A 14983-nucleotide genomic window follows, 5' to 3' on the forward strand; every position below is an offset into this window, starting at 1 on the left:
GAAGCTTTAGATCAATTGTATCTAAATGCATTCTAAACCACTTTAGATTACTGTCATGGTTTTGTCTGAGATCGAATTGACTTTCTTGCTGGCAGCCAGTGTGGTGCTGTGTCTTGGATTTGGGATGGGAGAGGTTTTGATGGCACACAGATGCTTTCGGTTGTTGCTAAGCACTCAAGGCCTTTTCTCACACCACCCTGCCAGCCAGTAGGCTGGGCATGCACAGAAATTTGGGAGGGGACACAGCTGGCACAGCTGACCCCAACTGACCAAAGGGATTTTCCATACCATATAGCATCATGCTCAGTATATAAAGCTGGGGGAGGAAGAGGGAAGGGGGAGACATTCAGAGGGATGGTGTTTTGTCTTCCCAAGTAACCATTACGTGTGATGGGGCCCTGCTTTCCCAGAGATGGCTGAACACCTGCCTGCCGATGGGAAGTAGTGAATGAATTCCTTGTTAAATTTTGCTTGGACGCGTGGCTTTTGCTTTAATGTCTTTATCTCAATCCAGAAGTTTTCCTTATTTTTCCCGATTCTTTTCCCCATCCCACTGGTGGGGAGGAGTGGGGACAGAAACTGAGAGAGCGGCTGCACGGTCCCAGTTGCCAGCTGGCGTTAAACCATGACAATTATATTTCATGTCATCATAGTAATATGGTTAACATTTATATATCATGTAAAAGTCAGGACAAAATAAAGAACCAGCATTACTAAACTAGAAGATTTTTACAAAACCGAAATAATTATTTCTGACAGTTCTCCACAGGTATCTGCACTGTATGTGTTATAAAACCTTAAAATATTGACTACCCTTCATTCATTGATAAAAAAAAACAACAAACAAACCTCCTTTCCCCTGCCCCAAAACTATTCCATTGAAAAACATGATTAGTTCTGGCCTCACTGAAGTGAGTGGGAGTTTTGACATTGACATCAGTGAAGTCAGAACTTTATTCATTGATTTCAGAAGGACTACTTGTGTACTTGAATACATGAAAACATAAGTCCTGTATTGATCTGGAACCTTAACAGTAAAACTTCAAGGAAAATGACCTCATCTCAGTCTCATCTGAGCCCATAGAGCAAGACTCTTAAACATAGTGCAGAGGCTAAAACAAGCAAAAGCATTGCCCAGCCAGATTCTGAGATCATTTTCCATGAATTTACATCATCTGGAACAACAGTAAAAATAGATTATTTCAAAATCAGTATGACCAGTCCACCAATTTTAAAGTATCTTCAACCACAGGAAAATAGTGACACGCTATTTTTTCTATACGGTTAGAAAAAATCATTATCCTTATTGCATTATTAAAATCTGCATACTTATAAATAAGGTATTGATTTCTGACATTCAGGAGATATTGTTCTCAATAGTTAATAGAATAAAACTAAACCATATGGTAACATAAACAAAAGGAGAATTCACCAAATGCGGGCAAATATGCCTCAGGCACTATCTATTATTTGCACATCTGCCTACAGGGCAGATTGCTATCATCTAGCATTATCAAGAGGCTCCATGTATTCTCAGGAAACAAGTACAAACACTCCCTACAAATCCTGGTCCTAAATATATGTTGCTCTGTCAATAAAACATTGCCTTCCTGGTTATGCCTGGGAAAGAACGTTTCTTTTTTTGTGAGTTCAAAAAAAGAAAAAGAGTAGATTCTCTTCTGCCATCCTGCATAATCCCTTGAGCAAGTGCTTTATTACAGATTTGAAAAGCCTCATGGGGCCCTTTTGTCACGGCACAGGTGGGGCTTCGTTGCCCACATATGGACTTCTTTGCCCATCTACACTGCCTGCCACTTTTCTGATGGTACCTTGGAAATTAAAATTCTTTTAGATGTCCACTGGCTTGGATATAAACATGAAGTTAAAGATCCTTACATCATCTTAGGCCGATACAGTCTGAAGTGACATCCCCACTGCTGCAAATGATAAAAGACTAACAACCACTCTCATATACTTCCCAAACTTTACTTTGCCAGTGCAAAGTAAAAGGCAAATTAATTTTAAACAAGAGAAGTATATTTAAGAGAAAGTAGGAAACAGTATTTCAAGCATGAATCATGCAATGCAAATGACTGCAAAATGCCATTGAAATTTTCAGAATGATCACTTAAAAGCTTCTTTGTTTTCTTTAAATGAATGTTTATTTTTGGTACAGTAACTCGATATTTTTGGTATCAGTAGGTGGAATGTACTCTCTAATCTCAACTTCATATAAGCATTAGCCAGAGCTTTGCAACTACTTTAATACAAGCAGATGACTGTATTTAATACTGCAGTATAACCTTGCTTAGTCTCCAAAATAAATTTGCAAAGGGAGTGGAATACTCTGAAGATAATTAACGTCATAGGGAGATTTTTTTATCTTGATGTCATTATTTGAAATTGACTAAATTAAATTTGTTAAGTAACCTGGTGCACCAGGAACTGGAACCCTACTGCCTAGGTACAGAAATATAGTAGGAAACAAAGCCCTGTCACAAAGCAGACTATCCAAGCACCCAGGGCATAAGAAAGAAGCTCTATTATTCATAATATTCTTATAATATATATGAATATATAAATTCAATAATAATGAATATATATATTCATTTTACTATTCATAAGAAGCAGCTCTATTATGACTCGCCCAAGAGCGACTCACCTATGTTCCCAGAGAAAATACGTAACAGAGATGGAAACTGAGCAGGGATCCCCCAAGTGCCAAGGTCTTAAGTACAAGTCCCAATCATCACAATGGAAAACCTGCACTGACCCTACTGGATCTATATTTGAACTATGGCAGCCAGATACAAGACAAAACAGAGATGGGGAGCAAGTAAGCATCCACTGAAATGCTAGTCTAAGAACCAACTGTCTGTGTTGACAGATGTTTTTTAACATTTTGAGAATGCAATTCCACTGAAGTTCTCTAATCACCACCTAAGTATTGCTGGATATTGTTATTGAATTTGAAACATTTTTAAATGTACAAATTTTATCCTACATTTACTAATTATCTCTATAGACAGCAAAAGCAAATAAGGTATTTAACAGTGATAAGAGTTATTGGCCTGATGGAATGTGCAAAAGTTTCACTGGAAACTCATGGTAATGGCCAGAAGTCAACATTACCACAAGCATAAAACTAGAGTAACTGCAAGGAAGGTCCCTTCCAACCTAGACAATTCTATGAATCTATGATGATTCCAGGCAAATTAAGGTTCAGTAAACATTCACATCTGTGGGTTCCTTATGGTTTTTATTAAGACAGAATGAAAGGGTTAAGCACATAATTCTGTACCCCTTTTTCTTTTTTGCTTTATGGGTTTTTTTGGTTGGTTTGTTGGGTTTTTTTAAGAAGAATCTCCCGGGAGGTCTCCCAAGGTCTGAATCTATTGCTGCATTTAATCACTTTTGGTGTCTTTCCTCCTTCTTTGCAGCAATTTTGCCTGAGCACTCTTGGGACTGGTGTTGCATTACAGATTCATCAATGATTTGCTGCTTACTCTACATTATCCCACAAGTGCTGAGGCAAACAGTTCTTTGCCAGGATCAAATGATGTTCTGTATTCGCCTGCAGTTTAAAATCTTGTTGACACTTCTGATGAAAGCTCTGCAGTGAAGCTGGAATGAGTGAAACCTGCAGGCTTTGGTGACTGCCAAAGTAATGGGTACTCAGGGCACAAAGTTTTTTCCACGTCCTCTATATGGCCCCAGGGGCATCATCAACTTAGGCAACATCTTTACCAGAAACAATGTCAAATAGAACACCTAACGCACCCTGACTGCGGGTGATGTTACTGATGGGTGACAGGGTGACTGTTTGCTACCCTGTTGCTAAACCAGTGTATCTGAGAAACAACTTTGCTCTGAAGTCAATTAACTTTAATGGAAAGACTCCAAATTACTTCAATGATCTTTGGACCAAGCTCAATAAGAACTAATTAGGTCTTGATTCCAAAGGTTAGTTGTCAGAATTATTCATGGATTTTTGTTTGTTTGTTTTTAATATTGGATGAGAGGCTCTTTTTTTAATTATTTAGAGGGACTGACATTGCTTTGAAAGTCATAAATTGCAAATACAGATGCCAGTATTAAAAAAATTAATTTCAGATAATAAGACAAGTGGAGAAATTTTACACCCTGTGCAACTGTGGTCCACTTCAGGGGGAAGAAGGAAATACAAACCAGAGTTAGTGACACCTGTTCTGTGGTATTTACTACACTCCACAGCCTTACCAAACCTTACATGTGTTCAACATGAGTACACCTAGGTTTACTGACTATAGCTTCCAGTTCTGCCAACAAAATCTAGGACCGGAGCAGGACTTTTCAGAACTCACCTCACTCCCTCTTCTTGAAACTCCTGACACAGAATAAGATTGTATGCCTGAAAAACTTACCACGCTAGAGAAGATACTTGAAGAAAGATGATGATACAGGTTCCTCATGTGGGAGTGATACCACAGCAAATGGCTGAGCAGTCTTGGCACTTTCTAAGACTAATTTATTCTGGCACCAGATCACCACCTGCGAATCAAATTAAGAAATGCTCAAAATCTAAAAGTCACAAATCAGACCAGGGTGAATTATATGATGTCATTTATCTGATGATTTTCCTCCTATTTTTTCTTCCTTATAAATTGTCACAGTAGGCCATGAATTTTTTTCTTTGTATTTTCTCCATTACTAAAAATAAAATGCTAAATCATTTCTACATATTCGTCAGTAGCTTATTGCTTTTTTAAAGGAAGTTTTCCTGGAAATTGCAGGAAGTACTTAAATTTCAAAGTATAATAAATATAATATACTCAGATTGTATTTATAGCATACAAAACAGCAAACAGATGTAATTCTTCCCTATGAATTGGTCAGACAACAAAATGATTTAACTTGGAGGGCAGTCTTCAAAAGAAGACCTAAAATCTGCCTTTGGATACTAGTGTCCAATTCTCTTTGGTGCCAACAAAATGTCAAGTCATATTCTGGCAGAACATGGGCTTGCACCTTTGCTGCTGAGCTCTGAAAATCTAGCTATAGGAGAAGAGGAGAGTCTGTCTTTGTGGTATAATGGAGGGGATGACAGGGAAGACATAGCTTACACACTCACATGGTGCATACAAAGGCAGAGAGCAAAAAGTTCTTCCTGTGAGCAGGGTCTGTTCCCTCCTTTCTCCCTGATAGGGACTAGTCCCCCTGAAATATAAGGGGGGAAAGGAGGATGGTTGCTCCCCTCTCCTCCATCTCCCTCCCCCCTTGTACTCACCAAAGGGAAAAGCTCAAGTGAATTCTGGCACAGAGGTTTGGTCTGCAGAGCTGGCTTGTAGTTAACATTCTCTTGCAGAGCTATAGGTTAACTGCAGAGCTGTGGTGTACCCTATACAAATCCAAGCTTTAGAAGCAGTGATACTGTCAACTTGAGCTAAAGCCAATGAAGGTCTGGGCGAACAGTCTTTCTGAAAATCAGTTTCTCAACAGTCTTGTAGTTGCACTGAGTAACAGTTACTCAGACTTCTAATTAATAGACCATATAAAAAATTTTGGATTAATAAAAAGAAAAATTGGAAGAGCTCAGATGCACTAAATACCTGTGCCAACGCCAGCCTAAAGGCTCGATTATGATGTGTAAATGTCTTTGCAACTTGTGTTAAAAACAATAACAACAGAACTGGCACTAATGTATGCCCAGTCAATCAGAATGATCCATAATGTGTTTTTAACAAGCTGCTGTCCAACAGTTTTGACATGTTTTAAAACAAGCCATCCTGATCAGCCCTGTAGAGGCTAATGCTTCTAAGCTTAATGACTCTCCAAAGAGGAGGAGGCATAAAGATTTAGCGACTCAGTAGACGTGACTGCACAGACCTCTGCAGCCAGCTTGAAAATGACAAACAATTTGTTAACAGAGAAGCTTTATTTTTATATTATTTTTTGCCAATGACGTGAAAACAGAGCATTGATTAAGCAATCCAAGCTGAGAATATTCTATCTGAATTGGAGAGCTTTCAGACAGGCAGCTGGTTTCAAGGCTTTGAAATACAACTTCTGCTTGTTGTTCGATGCTTAAAGATACCTCTCCTAGAGCCACAGACAGTAACTGATGTCAGGCTGACACTGTAGTTCACAGATGGATTTCAGTTGTGTGGGCCATGCCACATGCACAACACGTGTAAAAAATGCTTTTTGTCTCAAATGCTATGAACTGAGAGAAAGGATGAATAGAGCCATCAACAAAAAAGTTCTCCATACAAAGACTGTGGTTGAAGAATAACAATAGCCCACCATGCTCTTAACTCACCATCACCCCTTTCTTCCTCCTCTCAGATGAAGTCATTGGTATAGAAATTCAGACTGAGCCCTTCACACGCAATGCTAGGTTTCTGCACAGCTCAGATTCTACGCTCATTTCCTGTGAACTAACTTTACTGAAGTGACCGTACGTATTCAACAGTAAATGAGAACTAGGTGCCTAGAGGTAATTAAAAATATTTGTGCTTTTTTCCTTTGCAGAGAATTCAGTTTTCCAGGGGAGCTTTAAATACAAGCTTTTGGCCTGTACAGATATTAAAGTTTGAGTGACTCATATTCTCATTCCCTTGTGTAGCGACATTATTAGACTGTATTTCCCTCAATTCATCAGAGAATAGGCTATGTCCATAGCCATAAAGCAGAGATAGTGGCACGTCACGGAAGATTAGGTCCAGACAGGAAAAAAAGCCCCTAAGTAGAACAGGAGCAAGAAGCATCTAAATTATAATACTCAGAAGGCATTATGGAGCCTTTTTGGAATTAAAACGAATATGACTTTGTGGTTGAGTATTTGGTTTTGAGGTGGGTTTGTTTTTATTAAAATAAACCTGCAAAAATAACATGCTTTTCACTACAAATCTCCTAATGCACCAACAGAAAACTGCTGCAATGAAAAATTTTCACCTTAATCAGGTCAGTTTGTTTGAACAGACTGCTGAGTAAATACCTATGCCACATTATTTGTATTGTAGCTCTTTCTCCACAGCTAAGAAAAATCAACATAGACATATAAGCCAAGTCAAAAATATGCATTATTTTTGACAAATAAGCATTAAAATAAATTATATGTTTTTTCAACTAGTGATCTGTACATTTTACATGTCTGAAAATTAAGCCAGTTATTTTGTCTCTCTGGATTTTAAATCAACACCCATCACTCCAACAGGCTGTGGAGCATCCTTGATATAGTAGAATTGTTTTCCTGAAAAGTTCACGCAGGAGTACAAGTCCTAAGGCTAAGATCTTGTTTTCTGAAAATCTTACTCAGAAAGCCAGCACGTATACTGGAAGGGACAGCTTTCCATTATGATGATTTATCATCCCCACTTAACTTATTCCCCCCACATTCTTGATGTGAAAGTTTCTAATTGTTTGAATACCTCCTTCTTTCCTGAAAAAAAATCAATCAGAACAAGAGAACAAAACAAAGATTTGCGTTGGCTATTTCAGAACAGACACTGGGGAAAAAACATTTCCAGTAGTAAAATTATTTGGAAGGGGGTTTTCTTTGAGACCAATTACTGAGCACAATGAGCACAAGATTTGTTGGGTGAGTAAAACTGCAACACTGGTGCCAGCGGAAACCCTCCTTGTAGTGCTCTTTACAACACTGTGCTGGTACCTGGCAATTCTGCAGGTATTCATAGCCCGAGTACCGTCTTGATCAGAATTTCTTTGAAATTCCTTATTGTAACATTATCTGAGCACTTTATGAGATTTGTTGCTGTTCTTTTGGTAGATACAATATGGAGTTTTGCTGCCAGAGAGGGAAGTAACAGCTTTGTATGTACATGAGATGACACTCTTCGAAACAAAACTGTTTCCTTTTTTTTCCCATGACTCAAGATCCTGCTTTGCTGTGAAGTTGACACAGTGGTAAGTACTGAATCACATACAGATTCCTCACTAATCTCTCCTGAATCTTTCTGACACACTCAGGAGTGACATTACAGCTAGGTTTTATTGGTCAAACTTAGGTTCACTGAGATGCTGCTGAAGTAAATGGATGTATTTATATACAGAAGAGATTTGGAGGGTTGTTGTTTTTCATTCCCACAGCAAAAAATTACACTATTCAAAGTAGCTGTGTCCATTAGATTGAAAAAAATATATTTTTTTTTCATTAAGTCATGATTTTAAACGTATTTCATAATTTATTTGTAGTGGGAAAAGTATTTATAAGTAGAAACCACAGGAGAGTCATAATTCAGGTCACATTTGTGCAGCTCACCAGCTAATCTGAAAATCTAAATGCACTGAGACTTCCTAATATCTTCTCAGAATTGTGTGTAATATTACTTATGAAGAGGCTCAATCTAAAAGGAAGCTCCTTATATACCGAAAAATATTTTCTGCATTGTCATGTACTTCTTTGTTCAGTCATTTCATGCCTATTGCTCAAAATTTGTAAATTAACAGCAAAATCAGGTTTTGACCCATCCACTGCCTTCTCCCTGTAACAGATTAACAGCTAATATATACTCCCCTACTGGATTGGCTAAAAAATGCAATGGCATCAGTAGATGTCTTCTACCAACTACTTTGTCATATTCCAACAGATTATTAAAGTCAGTGAAAGCAGGAAAATAAATGAAATTTTATCTCTTTTCATTCCCACTATCCTACTGAAATTTCCTACTCCTATTAATGACTGTAGTGGATGAAAATACAAAAAATCTTCCTGCAACTGAGAAAGAGACTGAGAAGTCAAGGAGGCTGGGTTCAGCTACTGATCATGTCCTAGATGATTGAGTCTGGATTATTTCACACATTCACAGTGACTGTAAAAAAGTATTTGCTTCCTTCGGCCCTGAATGTATTTTATGTATTTCAGTTGCAAGCTCTTTGGGGCAGAGCCTGCTGCTGAATAGCTTTTCCAGTGTTAATGCAACATAGACATGATATATCTTGAGACCTGACAAAAATCCAAGTAATAAGTAGTTACCAAGGAACTTTCTCCATGCAACAATTTAGTTCTGTGAAAGACCATTTTCCTGAGCACTCAGTACAGTACTTGTACATTTGCAAATCACCAGGGTGCCAAAAGAAAATCTAATAATACTTAAAAAGACAGAAATAAAACCTGAGTCAAGTGGCAAAAAGGCTATTACAGAAATAATAGGCACCTGGACAAATCCCCGCATCCTTCAGTTTCCAAGCAGTTTCATCTTCCAAAATATTCTGCACTTCTTTGATAACTGCACATGTATCTCTTAAACAGCTTTTACAGTTCAGCTAAAAAAGCCACCACTGTGAGAAAATGCTGCACCCAGTGAAAGTACTTTAAGGAATGTAGACCCTGATCTGCAACCCTTTTCTCACACAAATAATCTTCATAGCTTTGATTATGACATAAGTAGGATTACTTATGTAAGAGAGAAGCAAGGCGGGCATAGGAACTTAAGAATTGCACTAGCATAGTAAAGCATTGTAAAACAACAATAAAAATGGCATTTAAGCTGTCTAAACTATGTCTGTTCTGTAGTACAGAAAAGAGACAGTAAACTGAACTAGTAGCTTTTACAAAGCAGCAGCCAGTAACTAGCAGAACCTTTCAAGAAGAGATCCCAGGTCTAACCTGAATGAACAAACATGTCGAAAAGAAGGTACTGGAAATAAGCAGAGTCCACACAGATTTCCAAAGGTGCTGTCCACAAACTAAAAACATCCGAGAGGCCAGGAAGTACAAAGATAAATTTTGAACTGTAAGAACCCAACTGAGTTATATCTTGCAAAGAATATGAAAACAAATAGTAAAAGACTTTTTGGTAGTATAAATAAAGACAGACAAGGAAAAATGCTGTGCCACTGCGGAAGAAGGATGGAGTAGAGATTAAAGACAACACAAGGAAAGGCTCTGAATAAGTATTTTGCCACAGTTTTCAATAAGAAGTTTTAAGTTGAATTTAGAGAGAAAGATAGGGTGAATAATGAGAATGTCAGTATGCAAATAGAACTACCATAGCTAACACAAAAGCTCAACTAAAAAAGTGAAATGCATCAAGCTTGAAGTCTGGTTAATCACTGTTTCTGACTTCTAAACATTTCTGACGTGTAATGCTGGTTCAGTGACAAATATTTTTAACACCACCAGCAAGTTGGGAGTGAAACTGAAAAATAGTAAATATGATTTCTTTACTTAAAAAAAAATGTGAAGAAAAAGAAGAGGAAAAGCCAGTTTCCTCTAAAAGCTATTTAATTTGACCTCATTAGCAGCAAAGGCCTTAAAATACATTTTGAAGGAGACAATATATAAAGACACGGAGATAAATGAAAAATGGGATAAAATGCTAAAATGCAACAGCAATTTATAAAAAGGACACCATACAAACTATCCATATAGTTTTCTTAGATGAGGTAACTGATTTTCTGAACAGATGAAGTGTAACAGATCTCATCTTTCAGGACTTTAGGAACGCATTTGACACCATGTTATACATGATTAAGGAATCTGAGGACTAAGTAAAGACATTTTTTGGTGTTTAAAAACAGCTAAAGGAGAACTAGTAAGAGGCATTCAGGATCCAGTATGGGGCTTCTGCTGTCCTTTCATAGCTCTTGATTATTGTGACCCAGGTAGAAGAGTACCTGGGCACTCTTGTACTGTCAGCACAGAAGAGTACTGAAAATATACAAACAGAGCAGCTTTTAGATGGGAGCCACAGAAATGGGGTAAACAGCAAGGTCACATGCAGAAAATTCAAATGTATTCTGGGAGATGACCAGGTAGAGACAAATGAAGGCTGTAGTTGCCAATGAGCAGATGACTAGTAACATGATGAAAAAGGCAAGTGAAACTACAGGACATGAGGACAAAGATTTTCAGTAGAATCTGGGAGACATCTGTGATCATGTGCACAGTGCGGATTGTAGCTCACCTGAAATCCTATACACATTCAAGAAAGATGAAATCAAATGGGGAGAAGTGCAGACAATAGCTTCTAAAATGACTGAAGGAACAGAGATCCTCCATCCAAAGATACTAACAGAACTAAGCTGTTCAGCCTAGCAATAAAAGACCTAAGTAAGGATGTAACTGCTGCCTAGAAATGCCTTGAGGAAGACATCTCCAGGTGGGAGAAGTGTCATTTAAGTTAAACACCAACAATCGCATAGGGGAGGGGAAGGCGGGAAAAAGACAGTATTCATGCTACATATTCATTTTGCTTGTAAAGAAGGGACTTAGCAATAAGCCTATGAGTTTTTCAGTCTCCCAGATAGAAGAGTTACAGCAAAATTACAGCCTTCAAGTTGGAGCTTGAGATACAGTTGGAACTATCACATGCTATAACACCCTTCACAATTTCCTGGACCCATTGCTTGCATCCACTGGTGACAGAATGTCCTTTCGCTCTTTCATGAACAGTGTGGTAGTGATATTTTTAATGCTTTGATGTTACTGGTGTCATTTTGGGGGACATATCCAACAACATTTACCATTTCATTTTTCACATACAGTCTTCATTACAAAATCCATGTAAAACTAATTACACAGATAAAGGCTTTTGGAATAACGCAGGCTACTTGTAAATGAAAACAAATAAATAGAAGAATGTAGGGCCCAAGATTATTTGAATGGCTAGGGCTCATACAAATATAATCAACAGGAGCTTTAATTAGGAATAATTAAGTCTTTTGTGAAATAATCCAGGGCAAACTGTGCCTTTGTTTTAAAATTTTTATTAGCTACTCAGATGGAGTTTGTCAGATGGGTTTTCAGTGCTTTAAAGCTGAAAAATTTAACAGAAATAGTATGTTGCTGTATTTTCAGGATTTGTGGAGAGATGCATCTCTCCTGAAGAGAGTGAAAATTTGGCACCTTGTATGAGCAGAGAGGATCGGGCCCAAACATTCCTGTTTGCTGATGATGATGTTACTGCATTATTCACTTTGTCTTGACACAGTTGATCAACAGAGTGCACTGGAAATAACAAAGCCTTTTCTTTATTTGCTGCTAACATTTTTAGCACATTTAAGGAGAAATCTGAAGAACCACAGTAATTTCTGCACCTCAGGAAATGCGTTGAGCATAGAGAAGAGGACAGAGAGGACATCAGTACTTGCAAAATAGAAAACAAAACCCAGGAAAATGTTTCCAAAAAGGGAATGTGAAAAAATAACTCTTAAAATACATTTGAAGTAAGTATTTGAAAGAACCTTTCCAGGGCATAGTGCCTATTTATACCCATTAAGTTTACACCTATTTGAACACAAATCAGTGGATTTATACTAGGGATGAATCTAATCCATGTTGTGTATTCAAAATAATAGGTTGAAGGGATTAGCCAGGACAACAGAATTTTTATCAAATAGAATTCCTTTGTATCTATCCTCACATTATCAGAAACACAGCTATCTCCTAATTAGCACATCTCCAACTTTAACCTTTTGTCTTGACTGCAATCTCTTAGATTAGTGGTGATGTTCAGCCTCCTCAAAACTTCTTCTTTCATAAATGGACTATTTCCATGGCAACAGCTGCCACTTTCATTCTACAAGCATCAAGAAAATGTGATTTCCTTTATATCAGTGGGCCAGGATGGGTGTGCAACTTTGGCCTTTGTCAATGCTCTTTTCAGACAAAACTGTTTATTCCACAAGAAGAGGAAACAGGTGCAAGCACAATTCGGGAGGCAGTTGCTAGCGGATCCATGAAGCAGGATTGGCAACGGTCCGAAAGGGAGCTGTCGGACGACCCACCTGCAATGCCAGTACGTTCTGCAGCTGCAAGAGGGAAGGACGAGCACATTCAACACCAGACATCAAACTGAAATCAATATTTTGGGGGGAGGTTGTTTGGGTTTTAAGGTTTTTTTTTCCTTTTTGCTTGTTCCTTTGATGGCTCCACAAACAGTAGCAAGACATCAGCCTAATGCCCCCGCAAGAATAGTTGAGAAACACTTAATGTAAATCAAGGGTTCTCATTCAAAGAGCATTGAACTTAAGCCAGAAAGAACATCAGTTCATTGCTGAGAAGCTGACACAGCTTTAATGATCAGCATCTTCAACACTCAACACTTCAACACTAGTCTATAACCAAAGTCCTAATCTCAGCTGAAATCAATTCCCAAAGTAGCATCAACTTCAGTGGGACCAGCAAAAATTCAAAACAAAGGTACTTTGTCTCCTGCCAGTCATGTGATTTTTTTCTGGAAGTTTATCAAATTGGAGGCTTTTTCCAGAAAACCCATCTGTTCCATATGAACTCACCCTGACACCTTTACCTTCTTTGAAACGAAAGGTTTCCAAGTCAATCTTTTAAGATGAGAATGGATAAAGTGAGATTCACATCTACTTCTCCAGCAATCCACTGAAATAATTGAGTTTTCCCTTAGTCACAAATGTAAGAATGTGTCAGAAAATAGAGCTGCAATTTTCCAAAGTTAGTATTACAAGTTCTGTTTCTTAAATTGGTCTTTAAAATATATTTTTAATTTTTTAATGAAATTTTTAGCACTCATGTAAAGGACTGGCAGACGGCAAAGAAACTGAAAAATCAAACACAACTCCAGCAGCCTGTTTGTATTTTCTCCTTAATTCCTCATTAAGCCTTTCAGCACTAGACCAGGTGATTGCTTTCCTTTACTTACATACTTTTAATTCCAGGTGTACCAATACCTGTTGTTAATTAGACTCTTGGAGAACTTGAACTCAGTTTGGATTTGGACCTACTGTTTTAAACCAAAATTACCAAGTATTTGAGGACAGAAAAATCACGGATCTGCTTTACTGAAAGTGAAGTCAATGGTTGCAGTTGTGCAAACTACATAAACTCTTTCTTTGCCCATTCCAACATTAAGACATTAAGATTGTTTAGAAATGGACTCATTTCTGACCCTCATATCTGAGCATTTATCATGCTTCTACATCTGCAGATTATATTACCACCAAACCCAACACAACTGGTAAAACCCACAGCTTCTCCCACTGTAGCCAAAAAGGAAAACGCTACTAGTTAGAAATGAATAACAGGCTGTAAACATACTGCAAGCCCTAAGCTAGTATATTTACATGAGTATCACAGAGCCTGGATACCATTCAGATTCAAAACCTAATTCTGTCGCTGGATCATAATCATAAAAGGCCAAATTAAAAGTCTCAGTTCTGGGCTCACATTGGGAAAGCCTGGGTTTGAGTTTGAGCTCAGAGTCCTAAGCTCATGTTTATTTTCACTTCAGCTCACAAAAAATTGGTGAATAATCCAGAACTGCTCGTCCAGGAAAGATTCCAAAGGCTTGCCAAGTTCCAGACAATAGTCCATGGAAAAAAACAAGTGCGCAGATCTGCTGGCAGGAGATGCCTCTATCCACGCTGAACTCACACATGTTCCTAGGGTGGTTCTCAAAAATGGAACACCCTGGGAAGGGAAGTATGAGGGAGTTAATTGAACCATACCTGTGAATGCCATGAATACCCCTCAGATTTAATGCAAAGGAACACCAAAGAAATTACTGCAGATTAATGAAAAAGAGGGAACAGTTGGCAGGAAGGGTTGCCTGCATGACTGGCAATATCACAGCAACAAAAGCATTTTACAGGAAAACTAATAGGTTCTGCACCATAGGGCAGTGTTTGCCATCTCAACAGTAGTAGTCTGATGCCACAGCCCAGTTTTCAATCATACTACAGGCACCAGGATTCTTAAGGTATTACTTTGATATCCCACAATACTAGCTGCACCCTATTCCGTGCCTTCCTGTACAGTCTGGTCAGACTTCCACCTGGGAGAGGGGTGTAGCTCTACCTGCACTGGCTCCTGGATTCAGGAGAGGCAGAAGAGGCAAGCAGCACTCATCTTCCACTTTCCTCAAGGGCTGTTCTTTCTCCCCAGTAAAACACCAGAGCAGAGCAGAGTTGATGTACCTGCACATTTTATAAGGATTTTGTAAGGATCTTAGAGAGTTCAAGGACTGGATGGTGCCAAGGTGAAAGTCCCATACTGCAGAAGGATAGA

At 38.3% G+C, this 14983-nt stretch overlaps 1 long non-coding RNA gene across 2 annotated transcripts in view; it reads right to left on the reverse strand.

Moving 5' to 3' along the window:
• Positions 1–14983, reverse strand: part of LOC128906033 (uncharacterized) — a 40243-nt gene that overhangs the window by 15942 nt on the left and 9318 nt on the right. For both annotated transcript variants that reach the window (XR_008465051.1, XR_008465050.1), the window contains exon 3: positions 4404–4530. This is a non-coding gene — a long non-coding RNA (uncharacterized LOC128906033). The remainder of the gene's footprint in view (positions 1–4403; positions 4531–14983) is intronic.

Source organism: Rissa tridactyla, chromosome 2, assembly GCF_028500815.1.
Source record: "Rissa tridactyla isolate bRisTri1 chromosome 2, bRisTri1.patW.cur.20221130, whole genome shotgun sequence".
NCBI classification, from domain to species: domain Eukaryota; kingdom Metazoa; phylum Chordata; class Aves; order Charadriiformes; family Laridae; genus Rissa; species Rissa tridactyla.